General features: G+C 47.4%; 1 protein-coding gene across 2 annotated transcripts in view; it reads right to left on the bottom strand.

Moving 5' to 3' along the window:
• The window catches only part of Adamts17 (ADAM metallopeptidase with thrombospondin type 1 motif 17), a 323,860-nt gene that overhangs the window by 25,425 nt on the left and 285,762 nt on the right, over window positions 1-12,673 (bottom strand). The window lies entirely within an intron of this gene.

A 12,673-nucleotide genomic window follows, 5' to 3' on the forward strand; every position in this document is an offset into this window, starting at 1 on the left:
CTCTCTAGTGCCTGAACGAGTACACCAAGACCAGGTCCTCCCTGCCCTCCACGGCCCGAGAAGCCTCCAGACTAGAGACAGTAACTCGTGATGATGGCATCTCGTAGGCCACTAGAAAATGGTGCTGACGATGGCCCTTGAAAATGCTTTTCTCAAACTGTCTACTCACTCACTGTTTCAGTCATCTATAAATGTGCGTATCTCAATTGGCTTCAGGGTACTGGGAAACAACTGAGCAGTTTGGAAATCACAATTCACTAGGACACAAATGAGGAGAATGCTCTTTTGGGGATACCAGTGAACTGTCCTTGCTTGGACCTTGGGTGATGAGCTTAAGCCTCTCTTTCATCCTTCCTTATATATTCCTAGTGCCTAGGAGCTTAATATTTGTAGAAGCACCACCAACTCTAGAGGGTGAGCATGGATAGCCATTCCATTCTTCATTAAGATAGATAGCTTTGAACACCATTTAATGAAATCTTACCAGGCCACCCCACTCTTTAGAAACACTCATAGAATTTCTAGAATCTTTTGAGTGGGCACTGGGTGGTATCACCCATTTCTCCCTCTCCAGTTCCAACTAGAAAAGCTCTTCCTGTTGACCTACCACTGATGCAAGAGGGATAGAGATGACAGTACCTACTATGTGGTGTGATAGCAAATAGAGAAATATACTGTTTACAAACTATGACCACAGCATCCAACCCATACTAGTCTGTTGTGCACTCAGCTCTGTGTGCACTCAGCCCTGTGTGCACTAAGACACAGTTGTGCTGTGGTCTCTTTGGTAGGTGATGGGAAACAGGGCAATGAGTAAGCATTCAATTTCTACTGATTGCTCCCATAGCACTAAAATAACATCTTATACATTTCTTCCTGGTCTAGGCTTCGAGGTCATGGATTCTGAAGCCCTCCTAATGGTCATGTTCTGCTCAGTCACAAATCCTCTTCAAGTGGATACATAGGATGTATGGACCAAGCAGCAGGAGAGAAGGCAGGCATTTGTTTTGAAATAGAGACACTGTCTTCATAAATGATTTCTAACTTTGTGTTATTTCTGTATTTAAACATTTTTTTAAAGATTAGTTATCTTAATGTGTATGTATGTGTGCCTCAGGATATGTATGTGCACCCTATGTGCAGGATCCCTTGCCGCTAGGAAGGAGGTGTCATAACCCTTGAAACTGGAGTTCCAGGCACTTGTAGGCTGCCATGTGGGTAAACCTAACCCAAGTCTTCTACAAGAGCAGTGAGCACTCTTAACTACTGAGTCGGTTCTCCAGTTTCTTCTTTCTGTATTTTTAACAGCCAGATCCTGCCTCTGTCAGCTCTATTCCCTCTTCTACCTACTTTCTCTCTCACAAGCTGACTCTTGGTCAGATCATCCTGACTGGTGCAATTGACATTGGGCTTATAAATGTCAGGTGTGAGGGTGAGCCTGGCTTGGTGCTGGTGCAGCCGAGCTGACCCCAACTGCAAAAGTCTCTCTGAATCTGTTCAGTCTTTTGTATTTCCCAAGTTTGAAAAGAACCTCTGTGCCCCACTCATGAGACTATGGCCCTCTCTAGGGTCTACAGATAAACCTCCAGTCCTGGTATCCCACAAGATGCCACCCTCCAGTTACTGCCTATATTCTGAGGGTCCACAGTCATGTGCTCAAGTGAATGTGGTAAGCTGCTCCGGTCCATAAGGATCACACCAGGGGCTCACTTTTCAACAGAGTCCAAGAGGAAAACAGAGGAGGGAAATGTTGACCTGGGTTACAACATGGGTGGATTTTGAAGACACGCTGAGTGAAATAAGTGCATCCCAATGACTACACTTACATGAGGTACTGGAGTAGTTGTGATGGTTAATACTGTCAACTTGATGGGATCATTGAGGAGACAAACCTTTGTGCGTGACTGTGAAGGATCATTTAGATTTGGTTGAGGTGAGGTAATCTACCCTAAATGGGAGCAGGATCATTTAAGCTTGAGTCCAGACTGAATAAATGGAGACAGCCAGGGGAGCATCAGCATTCATCTCTTTGCTTCCTGGCTACAGAAATCACAGGACCGGTTGCCACCTGTTCCCCCCACTGCCATGTTTTCCCCGCCATGATGGACTGACTGTGTCCTCATGCTTGGGATGAAAATAAACCATCTCAAGTGGCTTTTGTCAGGTATTTTGTTGTAGCTACAAGAAAAGTAACTAACACAGCAGTCAGACTCACAGAGAAGAACAGAATGGGGTCTGGAGAGGCTAAGGGGATGGTGAGTGTCTATTGGATGGGACACTAGGTACCTGCAGAGCTCTCCAGATGGTGGCACACCTTCCCACCTGAGATACATGCTGAGCAGTCTGCAGGGTTCACTGTATCACATGTGTAGACCTTTCAAAGCTTATTTGGCTGCTTTTTAGGCAGACATATTTCTGCTTCTCGGAGAAAATACCCCAGTGAGGCATGAAAAGAAAATTAGTTTCTTGACCAATCTTGCTACTGCCTCTTTTGGCAGCAGGAAGCAACCATTTCACTGAACTACAGCTGTAGGAGGCCTCCCTCCTCTTCCTTAAGCATTTGGATACTTCCATCCCACTCAACACTACTGTGTACTAAAGTTCCACGTCCGCAGATCTGGGAAAAGTGCTCTGTATTTTCTGCCACAATTTTAACTTAGGCCATGTTTTTTTTTTTCACTTGTGACCCCTACACACTTTAAGGGCACATAGAATTTATTAACCAAGTGAGTTGAGAGTTCTTCCAAGCCATAAAGCTGGAGTCCTTTAGGAAGGCATGGTGAACATGTCTCGCTTTCAAGGCTGCCCTCTCCTCATTCCTCTGGGATTCAGAATAGAATCTCTTTTGGTTCACAATAGACTTATTTCCTGTACATGGACAAACTGAGCATCCTTTTTCCAAAATGCTGGGGTAAGAAGTGTTTTAGATTCCTGGTTTGCTTTGGATTTTGGGAAATTTGCATATATATCAGGAGATTTCCCAGGCATTAAAAATCTCAGTCCAAACACAAAATTCACACATGCAGCCTGAAGGTAATTGTACGTAGTATTTCTGGTGTATCCATTTTGACCACAACCTGTTACTTGTTGTGTGGTCAGGTATGGAATTTTCCACTTAGGGTACCATGTGGATACTGAAAACATTTGAAAATTTGTGGCATTTTGGATTTTGGAGTAGCCAACTTTAGCCTGTACTTGAAAGGTATACTATTCTAATTTGATATTCTGGGTAGATCAGTGACTATAAAATATACACACATACACACACACACACCCCTGGAAAACATAGCTCAGTTGGTAAGGCCCTTACCACACAAGCTTGAAGACTTCTTTGATCCCCACTCATGTAAAATGCAAGCATGGGCATGGTGAATATACAGTCTTAGATGACTAAAAGGAGGACACATATTTCCAGATAGTTTCAATCATAGGAGACAGGGTGACATGCGGTATTTCAACACAATACCAGCTAACAAAGGAATTAATTACCCAGGGTGCTTGGAGTTAACCACATGCACCCTCAGCATGGGGGATAAGGATGGATCGGTATCAATGAGCAATTGGAATGTTCACGACATTTGCTCAACATGTCCAGGTCAAGAAAGGAGACACCGGCATGGGATTCTATGTGCTCGTTATAGAGGTGGGCACATTCCAGGCATATCTTCAAACAGAGCACACATGGACTTCCACAGCCAATATGGATGACAAACCGCTCTAGCCATCCCAGGAAGCTTCAGGGCCGGCCACAGCCACTGAGATAGTCAGCTTGCTCAATCCCAGCCTGTTTGAACCAAATGCATTGGTGCTGAGTGAGTCCAGACTCCAGGGCTGGGATGCTCTCTGTAGCATCCTAGCCATCATGAGCCTTTGTTGAGGAGAAGGGAAGGGACTGGTTAGCAGCTGCTTGTTGGCTATTTGACAAGTGCTACAGAGAAAAAGCAGCTTGTTCTGGGTCCCCAAGGTCAAAATGAGATTGGCCAAAGAAGCAGGGCTCAGCAGTCAGGTGGGGAGGGCCTGTCAACAGAATACACAAGACGGGTGGGGTGAAGCTATACAGTCTGTGGTGCCCAGTTCTTGGAGGGTCCTTATGGATGCTGTGCCACTGGGCTACTGAGTGCAGTGTTCCAGAGGGTCTTTGGGAGCCTGTAGTGCTATCTGGGTTGGAGACGCTGGGTTAGGGATCATGAGCAAGGAGGTCTTAGTGGAAACTGAGGGTAAGAATTATTTTCTTTGTAAGTCCAGATAGCCATCCCTCTGTGTCCTTGAGGGAACAGAGTTCAGGATCCCCTCAGCTACCTAAATCTGTAGATGCTCAAGTCCCTTATAAAAAAGGTACAGTATTCACAAAGAACTAACACCATTCTGGATACTTTAAGTTGCCTCTGTATGACTTATAGTGCTGGAAATGCTAGATAAATAACCATCATAGTAAATTATTTTGAGAATAATGACAAGATGAAAAACATCTGTACTTATTTAGCATAGACACAATCCTTTTAAAAATGAGTATTTCAGTTTCAATTAATTGTTTAACCAGTAGATAGAGAACCCACAGATGAGTGTGTGTGTGTGTGTGTGTGTGTGTGTGTGTGTGTGTGTGTGTGTGTGTGTGTGTGCTATGTAGGAAGGAAAGCCCCCGAGACTGGGGCTTGAGAGTCTGAGTACTTTGGGTCAGATATGAATTGTGCCTCTGAGGAGACAAGGTATGACAGGCCAGGCTAGGGAGGGTGGGAGGATCATGCAAAGTCGACTGAAGAAGGGAGAATACCTGTAGCATGAGGGTTGAGTGGACTGAGTGACAGTCTCTGGGTTTGATTATAGTACAGATTGTGGGTGGGTGAGACCTGGGAGGAAACAGTGATACTGGCGGTGTTGTGCAGCAGCAATTTCCTCCCCGTAGAACATTCTATCTTGGGAGAAGTTCATAAGACTGCCAGTTCTAAAGGGAAGTTCATGAAGACTCAGGAGGTACACAGTTTATCCCAGGAAGTTCCTGAAACTGAGCAGTCACACAGAGCTCTGGCTTCTCCAAGGTTAGCCAGCAATAAAGGCTGCTGAGAGACACCCTCCGGTGAGCCGAAACTCTTCAGAAGAGATGCCCTCCGGACCCTGCAGGTGGTGCTGAGCCACCTACAGCCGTGCAGTGGGCTCCTGGTTCTTAGCTTTCGGAGCAGTCACCCATACTGTGGTAGGCTTTGGTGATACACCTGTCTCCAGGTCATTTCTGCCCCTGTAAGTAACCCCCTCACATATATTCCTGTAAGTGATACCAATAAGATTATTGGTTCACCAAGTAAGGCTTTGGTGGTGCCTTAGTTAGGGTTTCTATTGTTGTGACCACAACAACTCTTATAAAGGAAAACGTCTAATTGGGGGCTGGCTTACAGTTCAGAGGTTCAGTCCATTATTGTCATGGTGAGAAGCATGGTGGCATGCAGGCAGTCATGGTGCTGGAGAGGTAGCTGAGAGTTCTACATCCGCATCTGAAGGCAGCACGAAGAGTGACAAGGGGCCTGGTTTGAGCATTTGAAAACCTCAAAGCCCGCCCCCAGTGACACACTTCCTCCAACAAGGCCACACCTCCTAATAGTGCCACTCCCTATGAGGCTACGGGGGCCATTTTCATTCAGACCACCTTAGGTAATATCCATATTTTGGTCTGTTGTCAATTCCCTATTTTGGGGTAAGTAGACCTTTGTTCAGACCTCCCCAGGAATAGTGTTACACAACCAACAGGCCTAAGTGAGGGTACAGGAGAGAGGCTGGTCTGCACACCTTTCTAGTCAGCTCCACAGACCTTCCTTGTCGGGTCTCCCTCAACTCTGGGAGAGGCCTGACAGTGTGGCCAGGTGAGGAGTGTGAATTATCACTTCAGGGTGGTCTGGAATTGGAGGCGGCAGCATGCAGGGTGTATAAGGTCAGCGTGACAAAGGGCCAGAGAGAGGGGAGGTCCAAGAGAGTGGCAGAGGGGAGGCATGTAGATCAGCCAACAGGGAAGCAGGTGCTAGAGAACATGCTAGAAGGTTCCTCTCAATCCGGATTAGTCCACCTCCGGCCTGTCTCTCTGGGATGACAGGCATGCTCTGCCACACCCATCTTGGGGCTCTCTTTTTCAGTCATGTAAACATCCTTCCCTCCATGGTACACTTGACTCACTGCACCTCAAGCCCAGACAGCAAGAGATACTGGTGTACTGAAGCCAGACACTCTCAGCTCCTCCCATAGCACCTGGGTTGGATGGGCCCAGACTCACATCCCCATTCCATCAGCTTGCCCACTGTATGACCAGGAAGGGTCCACAGCCTGTCCCTTCTTTATAAAACGGTTGGCACTGTTCACACCTCCCAGGCTTGTTGGCTGAGATGACCTTTCCTGAGGGCCTGAGAACTCGGTGAGTCTGCCGTGCTTTGGGCCTGACAGATACCGACTACTCTGTGAGTGGAGGTTTGAAAGAAAACGGCCCCCAAAGGGAGTGGCACTATTAGGAGGTGTGGCTTTGTTGGAGTAGGTGTGGCCTTGTTGGAGGAAGTGTGTCACTGTGGGGGTGGGCTTTGAGGTCTCCTGTTTAAGCATCACTCAGGGTCACAGTCCACTTCCTGTTGCCTTTTGATCAAGATGTAGCCAGCACCCTGTCTGCCTGCACACCGCCATGCTGCCTGCCATGATGATAATGGACTGAGCCTCTGAAACTGTAAGCCGCCACCTCAATTCAATGTTTTCTTTATAAGAGCTGCTGTAGTCACAGTGTCTCTTCACAGCAATAGAAACCCTAAGACACCATGTAACTATTATTTAAAATGTAGACATTGGTTCTGTCAAGAGGAGCTCTGTTTTCCCAGAGGACCCCTGGGAAGGGCATCTAGGTGGCCATCCTGAAGCAAGATTAGCAAGGTCCCCTGAAGTTAATTTTTCTCTAATTCTTAATAAGTTTGCATGATTCTGTAGCATGAATCTTAAAAGGTCTTACTAATAAAAACAAACCTGGAGCCAGGTATTGGGGTGAACGCTGAAAGATCAGAGAAACAGAACAAGCCACAGCCACCTCACCTTGCCAGTTCCTCAGCTGATTCTGTTTCCTCGGACTGGAAGCCTCTGAGTCCTCATCCAGATGGATCTCAGCTGAACTGCTGCTAAAAGCCTAAAAGCTTAACACGCCTAGTTTCTGATCCTCATGCCTTAAATACCTTTATGCTTCCTGCCATCACTTCCTGGGATTAAAGGTGTGAGTCACCATGCCTGGCTGTTTCCAGTGTGGCTTTGAACTCACAGAGATCTCTGCCTCCCAAGTGATAGGATTAAAGGTGTGTGCGCCACCATTTTCTGGCCTCTATATTTAGTGGCTGTTCTGTCCTCTGCCCCCAGATAAGTTTATTAGGGTGCACAACATATTTGGGGGACACAATATATCACCACATGATTCAGATGGGAGGAGTAGGTACGATAACATGAGCCTGCTGCTTGAGGACTAGTTAGTATAGCTCAGGGCATCTTATTTCCTTTGAGCTTTGGGATCCACCATGCATGGGACAACAGCAGAGCAGTTTACATATTATTTGAACAGCAAGCAACGCATCTAGACGGCACCTCGCACAGGGAAGCCTGCAGGGATGCGAGCCCATTTTCCCCGGCACAGGACTTCCGTCCCCCTGGTACGAATGCCCAGCTAAGAGAAAGCCAACACTTTGCTCGGCCTCACTGTGGTGACTCGGTCTTTCCTAGAACACCTGTGACTTGGTTCACTATGTGTGCTGTGGGCCTGGGGGAGGGGATGTGCCGAGTCTTGCCAAGAGTTCTTCCTGTCCGTCGAACACCAACCAATACCATGAGGACCACGTGTAGCCACGGACCCTCCCATCTGCTCAGGACAGAGTCCCTCTCCCAGCTCCTGGCAGACTGGAGCTGCACTCAGATAGCTTTCACATATGCCATTTATGGTTTCTGAAGACAGGAGACTGCTTTTATTAAACAGATGTGTGTGAGGAGGAGCAGCGAGGAGCCGCAATGGCGACCTAAGGAGCCTGGATGGGATGTTCTCCCCGGGGAACCAACAGGGCCCCTTTACGGCCGCTTTACATGAGGCTTCAATTCTGCCTCTCTCCACTTAAACTCGAGAATTATGAGTTCTCATATACCATTCCCTGAAAAGTAATATTATTCACATATTTGTTTTTTAAAAGAGGAAATGAAAATCTGACATGCATCATGCCGGCCTGTGGTTATGAGATCTCCTAGAAGCAGGCACTTCTGTCTGCGGAGAGGCCCAGCTACTCCCGATGCTCTCCTTGGCATGGCCAAGAATGAGCACTCTGGAAGGAAGCAATCTCCATCCCTGAATCCTGACTTTAAACAGTCATGTGCCTGCTGCTGGATCCTAAGTTTCACAAGGTGGGGTTAGCCAGGATCTGTGACCTTTCCATGTCTTTTGCCCTTGGATAATTGTGGTTATTTCTTATTTGTTAGACTAAGAGTAAGTGAAGGAGGGAGAAGGGAGTCAGGGAGGGAGGGAGGGAGGGAGAGAAGGAGGGTAGAAGGGGTGAAGAGGGAGGCAAGGAGAGAAGAAGTTGATTGTCTGTCGATACTTTGTTAAGATATGCTTTAAGGGGAATTTTTTGACAATAGTTTCTCCAGATATGACACCAGCTGTGTGTTAGGCAATGTTCTAAACCCTGTCGTGATTTAACGTAGTTGACCCATTCTACAGGTGGAGGGACTGAGGCACGGTGAGGTTTAATGACTTGCTCAAGGCCACTCATTAGTGAGTGGCAGATCCACTTTCCAGAAGTCTCATTAGGGCTCAGCTCACTTGTCGTACAGTTCACTCATTGAAAGAGTATCTTCAATTATGAAACCGCTACCATCTAATCTTGGAACACACTTATCCCTTCCACAAGAAACCCATACTCCTTATCTGTCTTCCCCAATACCCAGCCATCCCTCCCAGTCCCAAATGGACACTAGTCCACGTTCTGATTCTACACACTTTCCTGTTCTAGAACTTTCATTCAGTTAGTGTCACATGACTCATTGTTTGGCTTCTTTCATTCAGCATGTGTTCTCAGAGTTTATCCAGGTCATAGCACATTTCTGTGCTTTACTCCTTTTTATTGGCAAATAATATTCCACTATGTGGATATGCCACATTTTATTTCTTCATTCACTGGTTGACAGAGATTTGGATGGTACTGCAGACGCCCATACTTTGTACATTATGAGCAATGAATGCTAGGATGAACAATTATGTATGTCTTGTGGGAATGCTCCTTCTCATTTTTCTAGGGGTATACCTGGGAGAATCATTGTATGAAATGGGAATTCTGCACTTCATGATTTGAGGAGTGCCAGCCTGTTTTCCTAAGTGGTTGTACCATTTTATGCTCTCAGCATCAAGGTGGGAAGACTCCGAATCCTACACATCCTTTCTGGCATGGTCCTTTCTGATTCTATATCTTACTAGATGTGAAGTGACCTTTCCCAGTGTATTCATACTTTTCATTGTGGTCAAATATACATGACATATACTGCTTCCACCACTTGTACACCACAGTTTCATGATAGTAAATAAAGCCGCAAAATTCTATCACCCCCACCACGAGGGTCCTCCTTCCCTTCTCCTCCTCAAGCTGAAGCTGCGCCCATCAAACAAGAACTTCCCTTCCTCCCAGGACCGCTCTGCTTTTGCCCTCTGTGAACTCACTGCCTCAGGGGCCTTACGGAAGTGGCGCGGCACAGCACTGGCCCCCTGACGTCACTTCCTGTCAAGTCTTAAAGGTCTGTCCGTATTGTAGCGTGAATCATTGTTTCCTTTCTTTCTGAGGCTGAACACAGAAATCAATCAGGAAAGAGACAAGTGGCCAAATCAGATAGTGGGCAAAAACGAGGGGAACAAATCACAAAAGAAATATAAATGCTGCCTAAACATAAAAATAGGCAGCTAGTACACAACAAGAAAAAAAAATCAATTTATCACCACTTCCTGCTCACAAACCAGCAACACCAGAAAAAGCAACCAAGACAGATTTATCTGTTAATGGTAAGATGGGAATTCCTACTTCCTCCTGGGGACACTGTACAGTGGTCTCATTTTACCTGTCAGGGATAGTTGCCAGGGGCTAGCCCGATGTGGCCTCATAGCCTGGTGCTGGCCCTCCTCCATCTTAACAAGTCAAGTTGAGAGAGCAGCCTTCCTCTGAGTTTTCAGATGCTGGACTCTAAACTCTTAAGCTGCCTGTGTGGGCCAAGTCGTGTCTGCTGAGGAATTTGGCCCTGCGGCCTCCCGTCTGGGACTTTACACTTTAATATCCCACGCTGGCAACTGTGGACTTTCTGGCCTAACCCCTCAAAGGCCAGGAATGTACTGCCTCCATCTCCTATCCCAAGGAGGCATGGTACCACCACCTGTCACATGCTACTCCATCATTTTCTCCTTGGCTTTCATCCTATATATTTCTGTGACACACTGATGCTGTGTTTGCCTCCAGGTTGGCTTAACAGGTTAGCCTAAAGAATTCTTCTCTGGAAACCTTAGCGGGAACAACAACACAAGTTCCTTCAGATGAATGATGAGACCTGGCTTTCCCAGGATGTGCACTGAATGACACCCAATAGGAAAGAATACTACAGTTCGGAACTCAGAGATCTGCAGGCAATACCCCAGGCCCAGTTAACACCAGCAGAGGCCCCTGCACGGCTGCCCCAACTGCCTGGCTCCACACAAATGATTCAATATGAAAAGTGCAGGCGGACCTCCTCAGCATTCCGCCCTGTGGCTGTCCTGCTTTGGCTACGAAAAGGCTCAAGATTTTATAAGACTCAGGAAACATTCCTGGGGGGAGTTCTCAAGGGCTAGACTGTGCCAGCTCTGCTGCTTCTGGACGGGCTATTTTAACTGCAGGATGTGGAGGTCCAGAGGCACCCCCACACCAGCTGCATGTCCTGTAAGGGTTCTGGTGCACAGTTATAAGGGTCAAGGGATCACGTTCTGCTACCCCATCCTCAATACCCTTACTACAAGTCACACACTCAGTCCTGACTCCCCCAGAGCATCCATCCAAAGCCAGCAAGTCTCCTTAGCAACACTCCAAGGCGATGGCTCAATGGTCTAGTTTGACTCCCCGGTACCTGCTAATGTGGCACCGTGTTAGAAGTGGTGGTTGGTGGTCATGGCTTCCAAAAGCCACATGGGTAGTGAACTTGAAAGGAAAATGCCCCAAGGTGACAGACAAGCAGGGTGGAGCCATGTGGACACAGCTGGTGCCTGGAGATCCCAGCCCTGAGTCAGCGGCTGGCACTGAGCAGTGTCGACCTTTTCACTTGCCTACAGCGAGCAAGGGTGCCTGGTGGGCATGACACGTCACCACAGACCTCAGTGCAGATGGCAGCGGGGACACTTGCGATTCTGACAGCCACTCCTTATTTTCCTCAGCTTCCCCCCTGACCCCCCTGGGCCGCGGCTGCTGGCCACTCTGCCTTCTGTTTCTCCAGATCATCACTCCCTGCCGTTCAGCCTTCGGCTCTTCAGTTACCATGGATTTTTTTTTTTTTTTTTAAACAGAAAACATGGTTCCTGGAATTGGGGAGAAGATAGCTCAGACAGTGAGGTGCTTGCTGCACAAACACGAAGATCCGAGTTTTATCCCCAGCACCCACATAAAAACACAGGCATGGGGGTGGCATGTTCCTATCGTCCCAGAGCAGGGAGGACACAAGACGGTCCAGTGACTCCAGCCCAGGCCGTCTACCCAAATCAGCAAGCTCTGGGGTCAGTGAGAGGTCCTGCCTCAAAGAATAAAGTGCAGGGGATGACACATACTGCTGGCCTCTAGCTTCTGCTGGCACGCACGCACACACACACACACACACACACACACACACACACACACACGGACGTGTACACACACGGACATGTACACATGCATACAACATATACACTTACATATATACACACATATACCCAATATCCACATTACACACAGACCCACACACCATACACAGACACACCGCATATACATACTACATAGAGACAGACAGACAGACAGACAGACAGACACACACACACACACACACACACACATATAGAGGAAACTGTGGAAATGTGGTTCCTAGGATGCTGGGCCTCCAACTCTCTACCCTGAAACCCTGCTGGTGTGGCTGGCAGTGGTCATACAGCGGAAGTCCCGCCATGCTGTGGTGCCTAGGTGTGTGTGTGGTTATAAAGTCCAGGCATGACAGGTCAGGAAGAGGGGCTCAGCGTGAACTGTTTTCTGTACCACATGCAATGTTATGTCCTAACAGGACAACCCCCAAGGGGATCTCAAATACGGTTCCTCCCCATGTCCAACAGCCACCTCACCCGAGGTCTAGCAGCTAAGAGGCCATCCCATGTGAGGTCTCTTTACACTTCGGGGTACCCCTGGGAATAGCTCAGCCATGTTATTTCCTTACCATAAAACCTCCAGTAGTCACCTATATCTGCGGACTTTTACATCCTGGGCCTGACTTTCACGACAGTTTGAGGATGTTCTCATTCACCCACCCTAGGCGCTGTCTCATTTCAGTGAGGATTACAGACATTTCCAGAAAGATGTGCAAACAAACAAAAATACATTTTCAGACTAAGGACATAAGAATGAGGAAAGTTCAAGGCAAGGGTAAATGGCCTCATTGCTCCTGC

The sequence above is a fragment of the Peromyscus californicus genome, unplaced genomic scaffold, assembly GCF_007827085.1.
Source record: "Peromyscus californicus insignis strain IS unplaced genomic scaffold, ASM782708v3 Scaffold_4__1_contigs__length_199733344, whole genome shotgun sequence".
Classification (NCBI taxonomy): domain Eukaryota; kingdom Metazoa; phylum Chordata; class Mammalia; order Rodentia; family Cricetidae; genus Peromyscus; species Peromyscus californicus.